This window comes from Geotrypetes seraphini, chromosome 1 (genome assembly GCF_902459505.1).
Source record: "Geotrypetes seraphini chromosome 1, aGeoSer1.1, whole genome shotgun sequence".
NCBI lineage: Eukaryota > Metazoa > Chordata > Amphibia > Gymnophiona > Dermophiidae > Geotrypetes > Geotrypetes seraphini.
In genome coordinates, this window is record NC_047084.1 from 515,877,689 (window position 1) to 515,899,615 (window position 21,927).

The 21,927-nt window shown below is 44.5% G+C and overlaps 1 protein-coding gene across 4 annotated transcripts in view; it reads left to right on the forward strand.

Moving 5' to 3' along the window:
* Positions 1-21,927, forward strand: part of SYK (spleen associated tyrosine kinase) — a 145,800-nt gene that overhangs the window by 27,153 nt on the left and 96,720 nt on the right. The gene's annotated exons all lie outside the window — the stretch shown is intronic.

The window sequence follows — 21,927 nt, forward strand, 5'->3', positions numbered from 1 at the left end:
GGAAAGTGGACCAGTTTTGTAAGTCCCGTAAAGTGTCATGGAGTAGTGGGGAAATATTACAGTCATAAGAGTCTGGAGGTCCCGGGGGATCCAAACCCCCAAGTATCGAATCGAGTGCTCAGCCCATGTGAAAGGGAAAGGGCCCCTCCAGGTCCGTTGCAGTGTTACCGGACTAGCTAAAGCAACAGATTTTTGATAATTTAAGGTGAAGCCCGAATAAAATCTAAATTCTTTAAGGGATTGTAGAAGGTGTCGAATAGAGTGAGAAGGGTTAGTTAGCATAAACAAGATGTCATCTGCAAAGGCTAACACCTTTAATGAATGATCCCCGATGTCCACCCCTACTATATCAGGATCCTGAGATACAGTGCACAGAAAGGGTTCCAAGTACAATAAAAACAACAGGGGGGACAAAGGACATCCCTGCCGTGTGCCTCTTTCAATTAATATTGGGTCAGTGATAGTGTCATTAACAAGCAGTCTCGCCCGCGGCGTCGAGTATAACTTGCGTAACACTGTGGCGAACCAGCCCGAAATTCCCATAAAGTGCAGTATTTCAAATAGAAATGTCCAATTAACTTGGTCAAAAGCTTGCGCTGCATCCAAGCTGAGTAAGAGCATCGGGGTATCCTGAGATTGTGTATGGGCCAAGGACAAGAGTGCCTTTCGAACGTTATGGACCGCCTGCCTGCCCTTTACAAAGCCCACCTGTGACGACGCGATAACGTTCGGGAGAAGAGTGGCTAATCTATCAGCCAATATTTTGGATAAAATTTTTATGTCCACATTTAATAAAGATATGGGTCGATAGGACTCAGGAGCAGTGCTGTCCTTACCTGGCTTCAAAATCAAAGTAATCAAAGCCTCATTCGCCTCTGTGGGAAAATGTTCATCCCGCGTAACCTGCGAATAATAGTCCCTAAGGAAGGGACTCAGCTGCTCCGCTAAAAGTTTATAAAATTCTGCTGTAAAGCCATCCGGCCCCGGAGCCGAGAAATTTCTTTGCTGTTTAATAGCATGTGACAATTCTTTAGGAGTGATGGCTGCATTGAGAAATTCTACATCAGGGTCAGAGAGCGGCATTAGGCCGGAATCTGCCAAATAATCCCTAATGAGTGGGGCAGCTCCCGAGTCCTGGCGCCCATAGATCTTCTGGAAATGTGCCATAAAAATCTGAGCAATGTGTGCTGTGGAGTGTTGTAAATGCCCCCTATCATCCTTCAGACCCATTACATAACGATGACCTCGAGCCTGTGTTGTTAACCGAGCTAATAATTTCCCCGCACGATTACCATAGCGATGGTAGCGGTATTTTTGATACAGAAGCATTTTAACCGTACGTTCATGGATATAGGAATTAAGGGTCGCCTCCACAGAAATCAGGCGTTCCCTAGAAGCTCGTGAAGGAAAGTGTGTATAATGGTGTTTAGCAGAGGCCAATTCTTTTTCTAGCCTAAGGATGCCCCGAGATAACCGGCGATTCCGCGCTATCACATATGCTATACAATCCCCCCTGAGCACTACCTTAGCTGTGCTCCAAAACAGCGTTGGATCGGTACAGTGTTGACCATTAAAGGTCAAAAAATCTTCCCATTTAGTTGTTAAATAAAATTTAAAATGGTCATCTGAATACAAATAACTAGGGAAGCGCCAGCGTACTGGTCCCCGAATGCCAAAGCCCAGGTTCACGTCAATCCAAATCATTGCGTGATCAGAAATAACTGCAGGACCTATAACCGCCGCGTCCATATTGTGAAATGCCCTACGTGTAGTAAGAATGTAATCTATTCGAGATTGAGTGTTATGCGCCCTGGAGCGATGAGTATAATCCCGTTCTGTAGGGTGTAAGAGCCTCCAGGGGTCAACCAGATCCAAAGTGGCACAGAGGTAGGGTATGCCTCTAGTTTGGGAGGAGCCTACGCTTTGTCCCGGCCCAGAGCGGTCATATGTCGGGTCTAGAACTTGATTAAAATCTCCAGCTAAATAGACCGGATCAGTAATGCGCTCTAAAAGCAATGCCGTGATACCTTCAAAGAAGGCGTGATCGTAAGTATTAGGAGCATAAATATTCAAAAGGTAGAAAGAGTATGTTCCTACCGTCATCTGTAGCAATACATATCTACCCTGTGTGTCGGCATCAATCACTCTCGCTGTATATGGTAAAGACTTACGAATCAGTATCGCCACCCCTGCTCGCTTTTGTGGAGAAGAGGCTGCATACACTGCGCCCACCCAGGACCTCCTCAACTTCCGATGCTCTAGCTCGGTCAATCGGGTTTCTTGTAGACAGGCTATATCTACTTTATTACGTTTTAACTGTGTTAGAATTTTGGTACGTTTAACAGGTGAGGTAATGCCAGACACATTCCATGAGGTAATTCTCAGAGTATTAGCTATGCTGTGTGAGAGGGGCGAATAACAACCAATACTGTAAAGTGTGAGTAAAGAAACTGCCCCAGGTTCCCAGCCATACCCAGGGCAGCCAGAAAGCACTCAGGACCCGCCCGAGTGCCCTCAATAGAGTAAGTGTGTTATCTGGCAAGAATCTCGCAGTAACTTCAAAATCTTCACTCTCTTTCGTCTCTATATTATATCTATATATATAGCAATATAATAGCAAAGGACTCCCCCCCTTTCGATCTCCTCCCCCCTCCCCCTCCCTTCCCTGCCTATCCCCCTGTCGCATGGTTTGGAAATCACAACTAGGGGTCCGCCCTCGGGTGGTCCCAGAGATGTGAAAGATCACAAATCAATGCCACTCCAGGCCCCGAGTCCCAGCAGTACAACAAGAATTATTATACAGTGTTAGCCCAGTGCTAGGAAAACTTAGAGAAGATAACTTATCCACAACATACTATCCCATGAACAATCAGAACATAACAGTTGTATAAACATCAACTCAAAACATGTGTACTAGCTAAAGTGAGCATAGAATTTAGCCCTCTCCATCAGGTCAAATCAGACTGGGTAAGCACGTGGGTATTCATGTATAGCGTAGCTTCCGCAGCCACGTCAAAAACATGCCATTGTCCCAGATGGTGAATTCGCAGGACGGCCGGGTACAAGAACAGGAAGCGTACTTTTTTCTCAGCCAAGGAGGCACATATCGGATAAAATTGCTTCCTGCGCTCTGTGAGGGCCGCTGAGTAATCCTGGAAGATGCGGACCTCCGATTCTTCAAATTGTAGGGTCTCCCGGAGTTGTTTATATTTGCGCAAGATTTCCATTTTGTGGTTGTAATTCAATAGTTTGGCTATGACCATTCTGGGTCAGGCCTCTCGGGCCTGTTCCCTGCCCAGTCGGTGTGCCCTTTCAAGCCGGATAGGTCCCAAGCCCTCAGGTAAAGAAAAGGTGTTAGTGAGCCATACTTCCAGGGCTCGGAGTAACTTTGGACCCGCTACCGTTTCTGGGATACCCAGAAAACATAAATTGGACCTACGTGAACGATTTTCCAGGTCCTCCAAGCGCTCTGCTTGCTTCCGGGTCAGGGCTTGTAGCTCCAGTAAAGTAGCTGCCTGGGTGGTCTGAGTATCTTCTAATCCGGATACTCTGGTCTGGCGGTCGTCTCTGTGAGTAGATGTTCCATTTTTAATAGTTGTGCAGAAAGTTTTTCAATGCTGGGCTGCATGGCTACTGTGACAGCCTGAGTGAGTGCTGTCAGCGCCTCCGGCGCTAGTTGTTGAATCACCGGCACGTGGGTGCCCGGCGCCATTTGTCCCCGCTACACTGCTGGCGTTCGCGGTCCTTCTTGTGCAGGCGGGTCGACATCAGCGGCGTGGGAGAGGCTAAAAATTTCTGCATGCAGCGGGGGCTTTCAACGCTGCAAATTGCGGGTCTCTTGCGTTCCGCGGATCGCTAGCAACAGGGCGAATTTGGAATTGGGGCCCGGGAGCTCAGGCGGCGTGCGTCTGCTGTGGCTCAATGCATCACGTGACCATCCTGACCTGGGACTTTTAATGTGACATTCACTGCAGTAACCCTTAGAGTGCCCCTCTGCTCCGCTGTGGAGATGTATACGAGACATGTGAATTTGTAAGGCTGAAAAGTATTGTTTTTTTCTACATATTTGGGTGGTGGAAGGGGTTTGATGATCACTGGGAGAGTAAAGGGGGGGGGGTCATGACTTAATCCCTCCAGAGGTCTTCTGGTTAGTTTAGACACTTTTTTAATCATTAGTCATTTTTAAAACAGGTCTAGCCCCAAATGTCTAAATGGTGCCCCAGATGTTTTGTTAATAGTTTGATTGTCCCTGCAGAACGTCCAAGTCCTAATCGCACCCAAAACAAGCCTCTAACATACCCTCTTAGATTTAGACGCACTGGAGACAAAGTGACCAGAAAGACATCTAGAAAGTCTGTTTTGAAAATGCCCACTTGGACATTTTGACTACTAAGACATCCAGATGCTGGTTTATGCTGTGTTTTGGAAAATGAGCCCCATAACTAATAAACTATGCATGTTTGTGTATGAGGGGGTGCTGTAAAGTTCTCAGCCTAACCAAGAAGAGAATGGCGTAGATTTGGTTCAGCCTAGAGAATGACATGGTGGCTGTTACCCACTGAAACATAGAGAGAAAAAAAGATTGCCACAGTTACGGAGACAAGGCCATTCACCGCCCTGTGGAGCGGTAAATGGCCTTGTCTCCGCAGATAAGTGAGGGAATGCATGTGGTGACCGTGTGGTCCAGCAGCCCCCTCCCTTTCTTCCCCTCACCTTTGCTGTCGATTCTCCGAGCTGCCCGAGCCTTTAAACAAGTCACGCGGCAGCTACTTAAAACTTCTCCTCTGACGCAACCGGAAACAGGAAGTTGCGTCAGAGGAGAAGTTCACTCCGGTCGGGAGATTTCCCTCCACCTTCTCCGTGAAAAATAATTTCCTAGCATTACTCCTGAGTCTACCACCTCATAACCTCAATTTATGCCCTCTAGTTTTGCTATTTGCCCTTCTCTGGAAAAGATTTGTTTCTATATTACTAACTTTCAAGTACCGTATATACTCGAATATAAACCAAGATTTTGGGGTCAAAAAATTGGGCCAAAAATGGGGGTCTCAGTTTACATTTTGGGCCAGTGCCACCCCTCTCACGGACTTGTTGCAGGCCTCTTCTGGGTCGCCAGGCTCTGCACCTTATCCCCCCTCCCTGTCCATTGTACCTCCTCTCTGCCGATATCCTGCATGTCTCTGCGCCTTCTATATGACCCGCATACCGGGAATCCCTGGTGGTCAAGAGGTGTAGTGGGTAGGAGTGAGCTTTCCGCGCTCCTGCCCTGCTGCTAAGCCGGTCCCTGCTGCGTGTTCTGGCTTCAGCTGTACCAAGCAGGAGCGCACTTTAAGCACTACTGTTTGGCACTGAGCGGCTTCCTGAATGGCTCCCATGAATTCTTTCGAGACTCGCTACAGCCATTCAGGAAGCTGTTCAGCACCAAACAGCAGCATCCAAAGCACGCTTCTGCTCGATACAGCTGAACCGCTAGAACTCAGAGCAATGAGCGGCTCAGCAGCTAGGCAGGAGGGCGGAAAGCTCACTCCTGCCTACTACAAGTCTGGACCACCAGGGATTCCAGGTAAGCGGGTCATATAGAAGGCACGGTGACATGCAAGATATTGGCAGAGAGGAAGTACAATGGACAGGGCTGGAAGGGGAAACGGGGTGCAGAGCCTGGGAGGGAGGACAGGATGGAGAGCCTGCAGCCTGGCAGGACACATGCACATGAATATTAAGCCGCCCGTCTTATATTCGTGTCAACTATTTTTCCTCCTTTTCTGGGGGAAAAATGGGGCTCTCGATTTATATTTGAGTATATACAGTATTTAAACACCAACGAGCATTTAAACACTCGTACATCATATCTCCCCTGTCTCACCTCTCCTCTAGAGCAGGGCTGCCTAATTCCGGTCCTCGAGATGTACTGGCAGGCCAGGTTTTCAAGATATCCACAATGAACATGCATGAGAGAGATTTGCATACCAAGAAGACATAGTCAGGTCTTCCAGAAAGAGTGCTCCCTCTTAAAAACTGCATGCTTTTCTTGGAGAGTGTGCCTTCTTTCTGAAAGGGGGTGCACTGTCTTCCAATAGTACACACATGAACACGCTAGTCACGTATTTATAATTGCAGGCGCTATCAGGATATAGGGGCCTTTCACAAAAGAGTATTACATTTTATACAACAAAGATTAATGTGCACTAAGGGTTCCTTTTATTAAGATGCGCTAGCGTTTTTAGCGTGCACTACATTGCCACACATGCTAACCCCGCGCTACGTGCCCAAAACTAACACCAGCTTAATGGTGGTGTTAGCGTCTAGCGCGCGCGCTAAAACCGCTAGTGCAGCTTAGTAAAAGGAGCCCTAAATGCAACGTCTATGTAGTAAATGCAGAAAGTGTGCTCTGCATCTACCCTGCATTAACCCACCGAGCACCCAGTTAATACATGATGGACAGTACGTTATATGCAGTGCCAGATATTCGCAGGAGCACCCACATTATCAGGCATTGCTAATAATGTGAGTAGGTCCACTAATTAAATAAATAAAGACCTGCCATGGATGCACACTACACCCTCTGCATCCCTTCTCCAATCCAATCACCTGAATGTGAAAAATCTGTGCCAGAAATGCATATAGGGCAGAAAGTGAAGAAGACAAGTGAAAAGAAATGGCAAATGGAAGGAGACCCTGGAAACTGAATTAAGAGGACAGACAGATGAGAGCAACATGATTAGAAAAATAAAATTACCAGTCAATAAAAGACAGCAGTATATTTTATTTTCAGTTTAGTGATTGAGATATGTCAGTTTTGAGCATTTGCTTCTGCTATCTTTATATTTTGTACAATATGAGGAGAAGGTGTACCTCTTTGTATTTGTCTGGTGTTGTATTGCATGCAGAGTCTAGCTTCTTGGGATTCGGGTAAATTTTTGTCTACATTAGCAGTTTTAGTTTGTGGTTACATATCCTATATTTGATGAGGGGCTCTCTGTATTTGGCTTGTGTGACTGAGGTTAGATGTTCTGCTAGCATTATAGACGAGTGGTGTGTTACAAGGGATCTGCAGAGGGAGTCAAACCCAGTTCCCCTGGTTATCAACACACCACATTAAACATTAGCAGAGACGAGCAACAAAACTGGTGAAGGGTATGGAGAAACTGGAATACGAGGACAGACTTATAACACTAGGATTGTTCTCCCTTGAGAAAAGGAGACTGCGTGGGGATATGATCGAGACCTTCAAAATACTGAAAGGAATCGACAAAATAGAGCAGAGAAGATTATTTACATTGTCCAATTTGACACGGACAAGAGGACATGTAATGAAGCTAAGGGGGGACAGGTTCAGGACTAATGTCAGGAAGTTCTGCTTCACTCAGAGAGTGGTTGACGCCTGGAATGCCCTCCCAGAGGAGATTATGGCGGAATCGACCGTCCTAGGCTTCAAGAGCAAACTAGACGCATATCTCCTTAAGAGAGGCATATAAGGATATGGTGGACTATAAATTACGCCAGGTGTACACCTGGCAGGGCCTCCGCGTGTGCGGATCGCCGGACTTGATGGACCGAAGGTCTGATCCGGAGATGGCAGTTCTTATGTTCTTATGTTCTTAGGTTCTTAGGCTACCAGAGGATGCTGAAAAGTTCTCAGCCCAACCAACCAACTTCCTAAATTCTGAGTATTATTTTATAGCTGAAAAGAGTGTTATCATTAAATGTCAATTTGCAGAAATGAAATTCTATGCTTTGACATTGTTTCAGATCACTGATTGAACCATATCCATGTCATTCTCTTCTTGGTTGGGCTGAGAACTTTTCAGCATCCTCTCGTAGCCTAATGTTTAATGTGGTGGGTTGATAACCAGGGGACCTGGGTTTGACTGCAGATCCCTGTGACCCCAGACAAGTCACTTAACACTCCATTGTCCCAGGAACAAAACTTGGATTGTGAGCCTACCAAGGGGCAGAGAAAGTACCTGTATATAACATGTAAACCACTTTGGTTATACCATAGAAAGACAGTGCCTCAGGAATCTGATAGCACTGAGTTTCTGAGTAGATATCTGGCTTGTTCAGTTTTCCCAATAGGTGTATTAGTGTTCTAGAGTTTACAAAATATTTATCACACTGCCTTTTCCTAGGTAGGTTTTTGTATGGGTTTTAGAAGTTGACGTTGTTATGGAAGGCAGATTCATTTAATAGGGCCTGAGCAGGGTTACCATATGGTTCCAGAAGAGGGAGGATGGATTGACACATCCAGGTTTTACTTCCATTGAAAGCAAAGAAAGTAAGGAGAACAGGTAAAACCCTGATGTCTCAATCCATCCTCATTTTTCTGGAGCCACTCCTGAGTAACTTTTGTACTGTTTTGTTTTGTATTGCTTTGAAAGGAGTCACATGTTGGAGAGGGTTTTGAGATTTATTTTTTTCTGGTGAGTTCAATGAAGAAATGTCCAAGCGCTACACCACGCCCACTGTTTGTAAGGAAAGCTTCTGTAGATGCTGAATATGTATTTATATACCTTGGTTCTCCAATGGGCAGGGTAAGGGGTTATTGTTTTCCAGGCTACACAATTTAATTTCAACAAATTTTGCTGAGTATATCCAGTATTTGCAAAGGTTTTTTTAAAATTTAATATATGACCTTTTTATATACCGTGCTTCCCCCAAAATAAGACACTGTCTTATATTAATTTTGGGCCCATAAAAGGCACTACAGTAGGTCTTATTTTCGGGTAGGTCTTATTTTTTTCTCATGTACAATGGTCATCTCTCCCTTCCTCTCCTCCACCCCAATTCTTCCTATTTCCTTTCTCTCCCCCACATGTGCAGCATCTTTCCTCCCCTCTCACCCATCCCCTTGTGCAGCAGAATTCTTGCAGCTTCTATCCCTTCCATCCCTTTTGCAGCAGAACCATTGAAGCTTCTATTTCTCCCTTCCTCCCAACTCCCTGTGCAGCATCTTTCTATCCCTTCCATCCCCCCCGCACCTCCCCTGCTGACCCTTCCATCTCTCCCTTCCATGCGAACCCCGACCACGAGCCGAAATACCTGGAAACAAACGGCAGTGTCAGTAGGACAGGCTGGATCGTGGCCTGCCTTTCTCACATCCGGGTGTTCCTTTGCCACATCACTGATGATGTCATCAGCAACGCAGCATGGAACGGCCGGGCGTGAAAAAAACAGGTCGCGATCCAGCCTGTGCTGCCATCACTGACATTTTTTTCCAGGTATTTTGGCTCGTGGTCATGGTTCACATGGGAGGGAGAGATGGAAGGGTCGGCGGGGGGGTGGGGGGGGGGTCACGGGGTGTGATGAAGCGCTGCTGATGGCAACTAGGGCTTATTTTCGGGGGTAGAGCTTATATTAAGACCTACCCCCAAAATCATGCTAGGGCTTATTTTCATGGTAGGTCTTATTTTCGGTGAAACACTGTACTTTGCTACTGGTAACAGGAAGTATGGCTACAGTGGTGGCAGAGCCATGGAAATTCATCCCATTTCTTAGTACTGGAAACTATTTTCAAAGAAAAAAAAGCACTGCAATATACAAGAAAGCCCCCTCCTCCCCCTTGTCTTAATTATTTTGATTGACATTAAATATATGATTTGGGCAAAACTTGTGATGTGCAAGAAAAGAATCACCAAGGCCTGTCAAGCCTGGGACGTGAATCCTTTATTGATGGACCTGGCATGGGCCATGTTGCAGCATCAAAATGCCTGCATCAGTTATCTACACAAAATATGAATACATATATAATTATGTGTTTTAAAAGAGTACATGTTTAGTTGTAGTAGCTAAGAAATAAACCTCTTTTTTAAAGAGCCAACTTATCTTAGGACCCCGCTGTGATCCTTAATGATACAGGGAAACTTAAGATAAGAAATAAAACTCTTTTTAAAGAACCAACTTAACTATAAAAAGAGCTTTGGATTGAATAACAATAAATAAAAATAATCATGAACAACCGATGATAAGGCAGGGGAGTCATGAACCGAGAGTGTCCATGTGAAAAGTGGAGAAGGGACAAATCCCTGACTAATAGTGCTGCCCGATTCAGGAAAAAAAATTTTGAGTTGATTCGATTCAGCCTATTGAATTGATTTTTCGATTCAATTCGATTTTCCTGCCCAATTGGGTGTTTTTTTTTCAAACATCCTGGTGGTTTTATTTTATAGCCTCTTCACCCTTCATCCCCTTTGCCTTCTCCTAACCACACTGGCGCTGTGGTGTAAACAAAATAAACAAACAAAAAAAGACTTTTCCTCTCTCTGTTAAATCCTAGCTCACGTTTGCGGTCTAACAACAGCTCTGGCAGGATACATGTTTCAAATCTGACATATTATAATCACAAAACAGAAAATAAAATTATTTTTTCTACCTTTTGTTGTCTTGTCATTATTCAAATCTATTGGTCCCCGGCTCTGGTTGTCTTCTGATAACTTGCTTGCCAGGGTCTCCTCCTTTCTTCTTTCTCTGTGCTAACCATCCATCTTCTATCTCTGTCCTCCCCTTCCGTTTCCCTTCCCTCCCCCAGAGGTCTGGCATCTTTTCTTTTTTTCGTCTCCATTCACCGATCCACCTTTTCTCAACTACCCTTTCATCCAGTATCTCTCCCTCCTTCCCACCACCCCAGGGTCCACCATATCTCCCTTTCTTTTCCCAACTATCCTCCTATCCAGTATCTCTATTCCCCCCCTCCACACCATCCCTTGTGTCCAACTTCTCTCCCTTTCTGTTCCTTCCCTCCCTACATCCCATTGTCTACCATCTCTCTCCCTCTCCTGTTTTTAGACCCATTATTTATTCCTCCCCAAAGTCTGGCATATGCACGTCTCTTTGAACCCCCTTTCCCTCCTCCCTCCGTGTACTTCTACACCAGGGCCCCCCTCCCCTGAAGGTATGTCCCCCCTGAAAGCCTGCACCCCTCCCTGAAGCCCTGCATCCCACTCCTAAAGCCCTGAAGGCCTGCACCCCACCCCTAAAGCCCTGCACCCCTAAAGGCCTGCCTGTTCCCCCTGAAGGCCTGCACCCCACCCCTGAAGCCCTGCATCCCACCCCTAAAGGACTGTCTGTTCCCCCTGAAGGCCTGTACCCCCCTCCCCCCCCGAAGGCCTGCCCTCTATCCCTGAAGCCCTGCATCCCACCTCTGAAGGCTTGCCTGCCCCCCTAAAGGTCTGTACCACCCCCCTGAAGTACTGTGCCCCCCCTCCCCCGGAAGGCCTGCGTGTTCCCCCTGGCTTCCCGCGCACGATTTACCTACTAGCAGCAGCCTGCAGAGAAGATCACTGGTGCTAGCGATCTCTGAAAGCTGATATAGGTCTTCGGAGCTGTTTCCTCTACCGCGATCCTGCCTCTGACGTTAGAGGAGGGGCAGGACCGTGGCAGAGGAAACAGCTCCGAAGACCTATAGCAGCTTGCAGAGATCGCTAGCACCAGTGATCTTCTCTGCAGGCTGCTGCTATTAGGTAAATGGTGTGCATGAGGACAGAGGGGAAGCCAGACACCAGCAGGAGGCCAGGGGGAAAGCCGGACACCAGCACTTCCCGACTGACCCTCCCCCCTCACCCTCTAAAGCAGGTGCGGCAGCGGCCGTCCAGCAAGAGGCAGCGCTGCCGCTCCTGCTTTAGGGGGGTGAGGGGGGAGGGTCAGTTACTGAATCGTCAGGCTGATTTTTTTTTTGTTTTAAATCGATTCAAATTGATTCACCCAAAGTGAATCGGTGAACCGATTCGAATTGTGAATCAGGCAGCACTACTAACTAACCTCCACTCCTATAAGGATCATGCAGATTATTACAAGATGAAAATCATTCAAGCCAAATCATTTTACTATTCAAAACAAATCTCCAAAGCAAGACATATGGCTGCCCTATATAGAATTGTACGCTCCCTAACTTCAAACCACCAAAATCAATCCGATTCACTACACTTACCTTCTGCGCAATCACTTGCTGATTAATTTACAAGCAAAATTCAGAAAATTAGAGACACACTTCATCCCACATTACATACTACCCGCATTACTCCTTCTGATTCTATTTCTCAGACACTACCAAGTAACACAATGGAAACAAGTCAATCTAATCAATCGATTAAACACAAAAAAGACTTGTATATAATGATCAACAATCGTAATACACACTAAAGCTACTTTGGTCTCAGATGCCTGCGCTGGTGAAATAATAAATTTCTTATCAGCTAATTGGTATCTTTCATCGAGCTCAGTGCTTTTTGTATTGAAATGTAAAGTGCATCAACAGATACAAATAAAGTGCTTTTGTGCAAAACAAAAAATCCACCGGATCTTATCTTTGATGTAGCTATTGAGCCGGTGCTATAGTTGTAGCTGTATACAGTTATACGGAACTTATAACACCCAACGGGGACCCGTTTCGCCTATTGGCGGCTTCATCAGGGGTCGTTGTATGAATGTGCAACTACACTCCGATTGAAGAGCAAAATGGCGCTGGCATCTTAGAGCAAAGTAGCTTTAGTGTGTATTACGATTGTTGATCATTATATACAAGTCTTTTTTGTGTTTAATCTATTTCTCAGACCCCAGGCTTATCTTGCTCTAAGTGTTCACATTTCAGGATCCCCTCACTTCTGGAGCTCCAAAGGAAAATTACCATAATGAACTTGAAAGGTTCTAGCCCTGAGTCCATTACTCCCTATATCTTTAAACGCCATTTCTCAATCTTTGGCCCTTATATACTCCACCTAGTACTATTAGCCTATCCTCGAGTTCCCTCCCAAAACCCTGGAAAGAGGCAATCATCTATCCCACTACCAAAGACTCTAAAGTTAATGGAGCCGAAATCTCAAATTATCGCCCTATCTCAAATCTCCCCTTTTTAGCAAAAATCACTGAAAAGGTTGTGTTCTGCCAACTCTCCGAATATGTGGAAGACACTAACGTTCTGCATCCAAACCAAACAGGTTTCCATAAACACCACTCCACTGAGCTTTCACTTATTGGATTAGTTACTAACATCATATATCAACTAGACCAGGGGTGCATAAAAGGTAGATCGTGATCTACCAGTACATAAGAACATAAGAATTGCCACTGCTGGGTCATACCAGTGGTCCATCATGCCCGACAGTCTGCTCACGTGGCGGCCCTTTGGTCAAAGACCAGCGCCCTAACTGAGATTAACCCTACCAGCATTCGTCCTTGTTCAGCAGGAACCTGTCTAATTTTGTCTTGAATCCCTGGAGGGTGTTTTCCCCTATGACAGACTCCGGAAAAGCGTTCCAGTTTTCTAACACTCTCTGGGTGAAGAAGAACTTCCTTACGTTTGTATGGAATCTATCCCCTTTCAACTTTAGAGAGTGCCCTCTCATTCTCCCTACCTTGGAGAGGGTGAACAACCTGTCCTTATCTACTAAGTCTATCCCCTTCAGTACCTTGAATGTTTTGATCATGTCCTCTCTCAATCTCCTTTGTTCGAGGCCCAGTTTCTCTAATCTTTCGCTGTATGGCAGCTCCTCCAACCCTTTAACCATCTTAGTCGCTCTTTTCTGGACCCTTTCGAGTAATACCGTGTCCTCCTTCATGTACGGTGACCAGTGCTGTACGCAGTACTCCAGGTGAGGGCCCACCATGGCTCGGTACAGCGGCATGATAACCTTCTCCGATCTGTTCGTGATCCCCTTTTCATTCCTAGCATTCTGTTCTCCCTTTTCGCTGCCGCCACACATTATGTGGACGGTTTCATCGACTTGTCAATCAGAACTCCCAAGTCCCTTTCCTGGGAGGTCTATCAAAGTACCGCCCCAGACATCCTATATTCGTGCATGAGATTTTTGTTACCGACATGCATCACTTTACACTTATCCCCATTGAACCTCATCTGCCATGTCGATGCCCATTCCTCGAGCCTAATTATGTCACGTTGCAGATCTTCGCAATCCCCATGCATCTTCACTACTCTGAATAACTTCATATCGTCCGCAAATTTAATCACCTCGCTCATCGTACCTATGCCCAGATGGTTTACTGGTCTGACCCAGCAGTGGCAATTCTTATGTTCTTATGGAGCTTGGGTGGGATCTTGTGCAGGGCATTTGATCACTCTAAATCATTTTGAAAAGTAGTTCCATTGCTTGCCTCCTAGTCCTTGTATTTTTGTAAAGAATAAACAAGTGATTCACTTTTACCTAATCTACCACGCTGACTATTTTATAGTCCTCTATTAATCTCCCCTCATCCATCTCTTCTCCAAGTTGAAGAGCCCTAGCCTCTTTAGCATTTCCTCAAAGAGAAGTCATTCCATCACTTTACCTCCTCATCTACCAATCTGCGCTAGCAGTTTCTAGCACGGGAAGCCACACTGAATGGCCCGTGCTGCTCCCGATGCTCATAGAGTTCCTATGAGCGTCGGGAGTAGCATGGGCCGTTCAGCGCGGCTCCCCGCACTAGAAACTGCTAGCGCAGTTTCGTAGAAGAGGGGGGTTAATCTCTGTACATGTTTCTATTTCTGCTATATCTTGAGATGCAGTCACCAGAATTGCCTACAGTTTTCGACTTTCAGTCATGCACCAAGTGGGTTGTGCACCTCTGGTGTAGAATTCTGCTTGCACTTACTAGTGTGGCACAGTGGTTAAAGCTGCAGCCTTAGCACTTTGAGGTTGTGGGTTCAAATCCCATGCTGCTCCTTGTGACCTGGGCAAATCACTTAATCCCCCTTTGCCCCAGGTACATTAAATAGAGTGTGAGCCTACCAGGACAGATAGGGAAAAATGCTAGAGTACCTGAATATACATCACTTAGGTTATAATAGTAAAAATTAATAAAATAAATTAACTGTATATGCGCTAGTATTCTAAAACTTGCCTAGATTTAGATGACCTGTAATAGAATCAGGGGATTTGTGTCAAAATCCAAAGACATTAGTTTATATCGAAATGTGTGCAGAGAGACTTTTTCTGTATGATTCCCACTTTTTATCTAACAGGGGGAGAGTGTGGCGCAGTGGTTAAAGCTACAGCCTCAGCACCCTGGGGTTGTGGGTTCAAACCCACGCTACACCTTGTGACCCTGGGCAAGTCACTTAATCCCCCCCCCCCATTGCCCCAGATAAACTAGATAGATTGTGAGCCCACTGGGACAGACCAGGGAAAAATGCTTGTGTACCTGAATAAATTCATGTAAACCATTCTGAGCTCTCCTGGGAGAACGGTATAGAAAATTGAATAAAATAAATAAAAATATAATTTGGACATCATGCTTAAAAAAAAATATGGGCTTAAAACTGAATTAAACAGTGAGATTTAACCTGGTTTTCTTTCATAGTGTGTACATGGAACTTATTCTGTACACAATGCCTAAAAATTGCCATGTCATCGAGTAGAGAGAAGAAGATTAGGGTCACAATTAGAAATTCGGAGGAAATGGCATGCCCTATTTCTAGATCAGTGGCAACTACCACAAAACGTCTCACAGCACATTACAACAATTGACTAACATTTGTTCTTCCTTTTGCTCCTGTATCTCCTCTAAATAGTTAATTCTAAATAGTGGTTTCTATTTGTGCTGAATTTTTCCATGCCAAATCCAGGATCCGTGGATATTAATAAATTGGTTAAAGTTGAAAGATGGTCCTAGCGTTTGCAGCGCCGGCCACAGTGGTAACAGCTGGGATGTTCATAGGAATTCTATTAAAAAAAGATTTTTGAATAAAGTTATTGATAGTTTTCTGACTGGTGAAAGAAATTTGCATGCTCATTTGAGGGCCATTTATGGCCTGTTAGGGCTGTCTGAGGTCTTTTTCCTTTTTATTTTTTGGATATACACATATGTATGAAATGAGATCTGTTTATTCTTACATTTTGACACTTTACATGCTTGGTTATTTAGTTTTGAACACAGTTTGCAAGTGTATTCTTATTCTATGTACTAATAAAACAGATATACCGTATTTACACGTAGATAACGCGCACCCGTGTAAAACGTATACACGGGTATAGTGCACAGGAAACACAAATTTATGCAAATAAATTTTTATATACCGCGCTCACGGGTATACCGCGCATGCCGCCCCGACTCTCCTCTGGCTGCCTCGACTCTCCTTTCACCCGCCCCGACTCTCCTCTGCCTGTCCCCCCTTGAAGTCCTATCCCCCCTTGAAGGTCTGCCTGTCCCCCCTTGAAGTCCTGCCTGTCCCCCCTTGAAGTCCTGTCCTCATCCTGAAAGCCTGATGCCCCCCCCCCGACGCCCGATTCTTCATCCGGAAGGACCGCTCGTACCCCCACCGTTCGCACTCCCACCCCGATGGACCGCTCGCACTCCCACCCGAAGAACTGCTCGCACCTCCACAGCCTCCCCCCTCCCCCATGGAGAAGCTGTCTACCTTGTTTCCGGATGCCAGTGAGCCCAGCTGCTTCCTCTGCCGGCGGTCCCGCCCCTTCTCTGAGCCCTGCGCTACGCTGCTTCCTCTTCTGGTGGTCCCGCTCTTTCTCTGATGTCAGAGAAAGGGCGGGACTGCCAGAAGAGGAAGCAGGGCTCAGAGAAGGGGCAGGACCGCCGGCAAAGGAAGCAGCTGGGCTCACTGGCATCCGGAAACAAGGTAGACAGCTTCTCCATGGGGGAGGGGAGGGAGGCTGTGGGGTTGCGAGCGGTGGGGGTGCGAGCGGTCCTTCCGGATGATGAATCGGGCGTCGGGCGGGGTGGGAACTATGTAAAAAAAATTTTATATAGCGCGCTCACACGTATAACGCGCAAGGTTATGCACGGTTTGTAAAATCGTGTATAACGCGCACGTTATATGCGTGAAAATACGGTACTCCTTCAAATAATAAGTCATAGACCAACCATCCTCTAGTGAATGGAAAAATGCAGAAGCGTACGGGTCACCTTTATATTACTTAGGACTGTATATATACTACAATATTAAACTTTATTATGGGGAACAAAAAGACGTCAAGCACTCGCAGCTACTTATTGTTAGAAATTGTCTTGACAAGTTAGCTGAATGCGAGCTATCGCTGGTCTGAAAACCCCTTTTTTTCTTTTTTATATAAAGTGCTTAACACTTTTCTTTTTCAAATAAATTATTTTTTCTTCAGCAAATTATTTTTTCTTTTTAGTGTTGGTCTGAATCTCTAAACACCATATGTTATTTCATATTCCTTATAGGAACCCGTAATAGATGGTACTTAGCTTGGAATTTTCTCTTTGCCAAGCTGGACAGGTGCGGTACGACAGAGCATCTCCATTTCGCTCTATCGTATTCAAAAAGAGCTTCTTCGGGATATGGGTAATCCTATAATTTCAAACTATAAATAAACACTTGATATAAATCAATTTCTAAAGGAACCTACTCAAACCCTGCTAATAATGAAGGCACCTGGGAATCCTGTAAGGGACAAATAGCTATCGCTATTTTTCTTTTATATTGCCAATATATTATGTCATAACACACCTATCCAGATTGGCAAAGAGAAAATTATAAGCTAAGTACCATCTATATTAGGTCATGGGTTCCTATAAGGAATATGAAATAACATATGGAGGGGCATAATCGAAAGGAACATCTAAGTCCATTTTCGTCTAACTCGCAAGTCGTCCAAAGTAAAAAAACAGCCTAGGACACATTTTTGAAAAATGGGTCCAAAATTGTTTTTGTTTCAAAAATTGTCTAACTATATGTCCTGCCGATCTGATCTTCCAAGTCGCTAAATCGTCCATCTTTATACCACATTTTCGTCCAACTTTTCGTCCAAGTCAAAAATTCTAGAACAAGCCCTGTTGGACGTGGGAGGGGTCTGCAAAGTGATGTACTGAACACCCAGAAATGGCACCTAAATAGTGGGGTACCTTACAGGGCACTGCTGTGAACTTCACGAAAAGGGTGCCATGTCTTCACCTCACTACAGCTCCCTTATAGGTCATGGTGAGCCCCCCAAACCACCTCCAGAATCCTCTAAACCCACGTATCTACCACGACTAGGATTTCCTATGCCAGGCGGCCAGGTGATGATGGTCTGGAGGCTGAATTTTTAAAAGTGTGATTAATATTTTTATGGGGGTGGGGGCAGGGCAGGATTAATTCGTCGAGGGCCCGTAGGCACACAATACACTGGGCCCCCTGCCCCGCCCCACTATGCACCCAGGTGGAAACAGGAAGCTGTGTTAGAGGGAAGCTTTGGGCAAGCAGCACTGCTTGCACAATTACAGTTAATGTTGCCTTTCTTACCCACGTTTCTTGCTTGTCTTACTTTCCGTCGATGGGGGGCCGCATTGCCGATCGTGGTGGGGGCCTGCGTTGCCGATCGATGCTGGAGGGGCTCATCGCCATTTGGAAAAACAATGTTGATGCCCTCCTTCATCGGGCCCCCCTGACCATTTTGGGCCCTAGGCACGTGCCTACTTGGCCTATTGATTAATCCTGCCCTGGGTGTGCGTGTGTGTGTGGGGGGGGGGGGGGGTCGGTGATCACTGGGGAAGTGTGTGGGGGTCTGTTTTATGTGTTTGCAGTGCTTATCTGCTGACTTTAGGTGGGTTTTTGTGACAGACCATGTTTTACATGGTCTAAGTCACAACGTCCAAGTTCCGTCGATCCTGGGCTGTATAACTTTCGGTTATACATGCTGTATGACTAAGTCTAAGCCCGCTCATGTCCCGCCCAACTCCCGCCCTCGACACTTCTCCTGAAACGCCCCATTTAGCTTTGGTCATTCAGCGGCACTATGAAGGCCTAGGTCGTTTAGAAATATGTCCAAAATCCATTTTTATTATCGGCACTTGGACGTATTTGGACAATGTTCGTCAAAGTGCCAACTTCGGCCGGTTTTTAGACATTTTTCTCTTTCGATTATGAGCCCCATGGTGTTTAGTGGTTCAGACGAACACTAAAAAGAAAGAATAATTTACTGAAAAAAATAATTTATTGAAAAAGAAATGTGTTAAGCACTTCCATATATAAAAAAAAGAAAAAAAGGCGTTTTCAGACCAGTGATAGCTCGCAGTCAGCTAACTTATCAAGACAAGTTCTAACAACAAGTAGCTTCGAGCGCTTGAAGTCTTTTTGTCCCCCATAATAACATTTAATACTGTAGTATATATACAGTTCTAAGTAATATAAAGGTGACCAGCTTGCTTCTGCATTTTTCCATTCACTAATAAAACAGATGCCATAAACCTTTCAAAATAAAAGCAATTAGAGTTGTATTTCTTATCCTCAATACTTCTTTTGAAAGGCACAGCTCAAAAGACTTTATGTGCTTTTACTAAAGGAATTGTACCATCCATCATACAAATTTCAATGAGCCTGCAACACATTGCCTGACCCATGCTTTCTCTCAGGAAATTATAGTGCTTGAGGGGTTAAGAGATAAGTCCTTCGTTTTGGTTTTTTTTAACTCACAATCAGCAGTAAATTGTGCAGTTACCAAATAGCTAGCATGTTTTTGGTTTTTCAGCGTCCAGTAGTTAAAGTATATGACAAACGGAAGTGTGGTTAATGTACTGCAGGCTCAGAGAAATTTGACCAGATGACTGGCCAAATGTGAAATTTATACACTCTGATAGAGAAAGACCTCTCCTAATTACTCAGTTAGCTTTCTTCTGAAGTGGGTCTCCTGCCCCAGTTTAATTCTGGATCACTTTAGAAGGGTTAGACAGGAGTAGAGCCAGCTATAGGAAGCCTTGACTTTGTGATAAGAGGATGGGGTAGATTGGGGCATGCAGGTCATTCACTTTTTTTTTGTGAGAAGGTGAGAAATGGGGTATTCAGTCTTTTCACTCTTTATCTTGGGAAGAGATTGTCATTTGATTTCCTTATACAGTATATTTATTCCAAACTATTCACATTGGGGTAGTTTAATAACAGGGCATCTATTTGAAAATCCCCAAAGGCTTCTATTTAACCCTCAACAGGGCACCTGGGGTCTATGCGGACCCCAGCCATATATGCATGTCATTTGCATAAACACCGTTCATGCAAATATTTTATGTATTTGTCACGCTGGCATTCCAGCATAGATTGATGTAAACCAACTTGACATATGACAGTCATTTCTTTAAGAAAAATGTTTTTTTCGTTTGGGGTCCAGAGGGACCCCAACAATTTTCGATAATTGAATGCTAAAAACTAATACTGTTGGCAGTCAGGATCAATGTACAATAAGAAGGAAACCCCCAGATTGAACTGTTGGGTAAGTGGCATTGTGTACCTATTGCTTTTTTGTCAATTTCTTCTATGTATACATCTTCTATGGCTTATATTTATGTTTACCTTTGGACAACTTATATTTTACAAATATCTTCATTAGATTGGTAACAGCATTACTTTATGTGAATTCAAACAGTATAAGATCACACGAATAATGAGAGATGTAACAATTGAGCAATTGTGCAGATAGTTTGGATAATTTATCATCTATCACAATAGCTGCTGTATTAATACTATAGAAACCTAAACCATGGATCTATGTCAGTGGCAGCAAATGATTGTAATGATAGCTGCAAACTGATAATGTTTCAAGTTATTGCTAAACTTTCATTTGATTCTGGGAAATGTTCATAGCACAGCTGCAAAAGTATTACATTCCTGGTACAGATATCACAGTAGATGAGCAACTTGTGGCTTATCATGGAAAATGCCCATTCAGACAATATATCCCAAGCAAGCCAGCAAAGTATGGAATCAAAATTTGGTGGGCTTGCGATTCAGTTACATGCTTTCCTCTGACAGATGAAGTCTACCTTGAATGCCAACCTGGTCATGATAGAGATAAGGGCCAAGGATCAGCAGTTGTAAAGTGATTGACAAAGTGCTGGGTGAAAAGTGGTCATAATATTGTGACAGACAATTTCTTCACATCAGTTCCATTGGCAGAAGATTTGCTGCAAATGAACACAAAACTGGTTGGAACTATTCGGAGAAATAAGCCTGATATGCCAAAAGAGATGACTGAAACAAGAGGAAAAGAAGAATAGTCATTCACTTTTGGCTTCTGTAAAGAACTAACACTTGTGTCGTACGTCCCAAAGAAAGGAAAGGTCATTACAATGCTGTCATCAATGCATCACAACAAAGCAATTGAAGGGGAAGATCGCAAACCACAAGTAATCCTGCACTACAACTCTTGCAAAGGTGGTGTTGACAATATGGACAAGATGGCAACTACATAAACTTGTCGACATAAGAACAATGGTTGGCCAATGGCATTGTTCTTCAATATGCTAGATATCGGTGCCATTGCAGCCTTCATAACCTAGATATTTTGTCAACCGCAAAATGAGGCTAAGAAGACCCGAATAAGAAGGCCATTTCTGGTGCTATTAGGATGCCATTTAACTGCTCATCATACACAGGAAAGGCTTCAATGTCCACAGACACTGCAGAAGGGAGCAAAGCAGGCTTGGTTACTGTCAGTGTAATCCTGCCAAAAAATGCCAGTTGGAGTCGCCAAAGAAAAAGCGATGTTATATCTGCAGTAGAACGCAGGACAGAAAAGTGAAACAGATATGCATAGCATGCAATCACAATGTTTGCAATGAGCACAGCACACTGTCAGTATTGTGTGACAATTGCATCTAAAACTGAAATATAAACATTGAAGCTGAATATTATGTTGATGTTTTAAACTTAATAATTAAAAGTTAAATTCAGTCAGAAAAGTATAATTTAATAAATTTTTCAAAATTATAAACTGCTTGTTCCTTGTCTGTTTCAAGATCTTATGGCATTTAACCTTAGTAATTATTTACATTCAATTTATTTAAACTGTAATATGACTTTATGGTGCTGGGGTCTACACGGACCCTAGGTGCCCTTTAACGTAGCTTTCTTAACGTGCCTTGTTGAGGGTTAAGCCTATTTTATAAAGGTAATATAGGTACCTACATGCCTTTATAAACTAGGCACCCCCCTCCTTGCCAAGAAATTCACATGCATAAATTTGAATCTGCTGCAATATGTACATGACC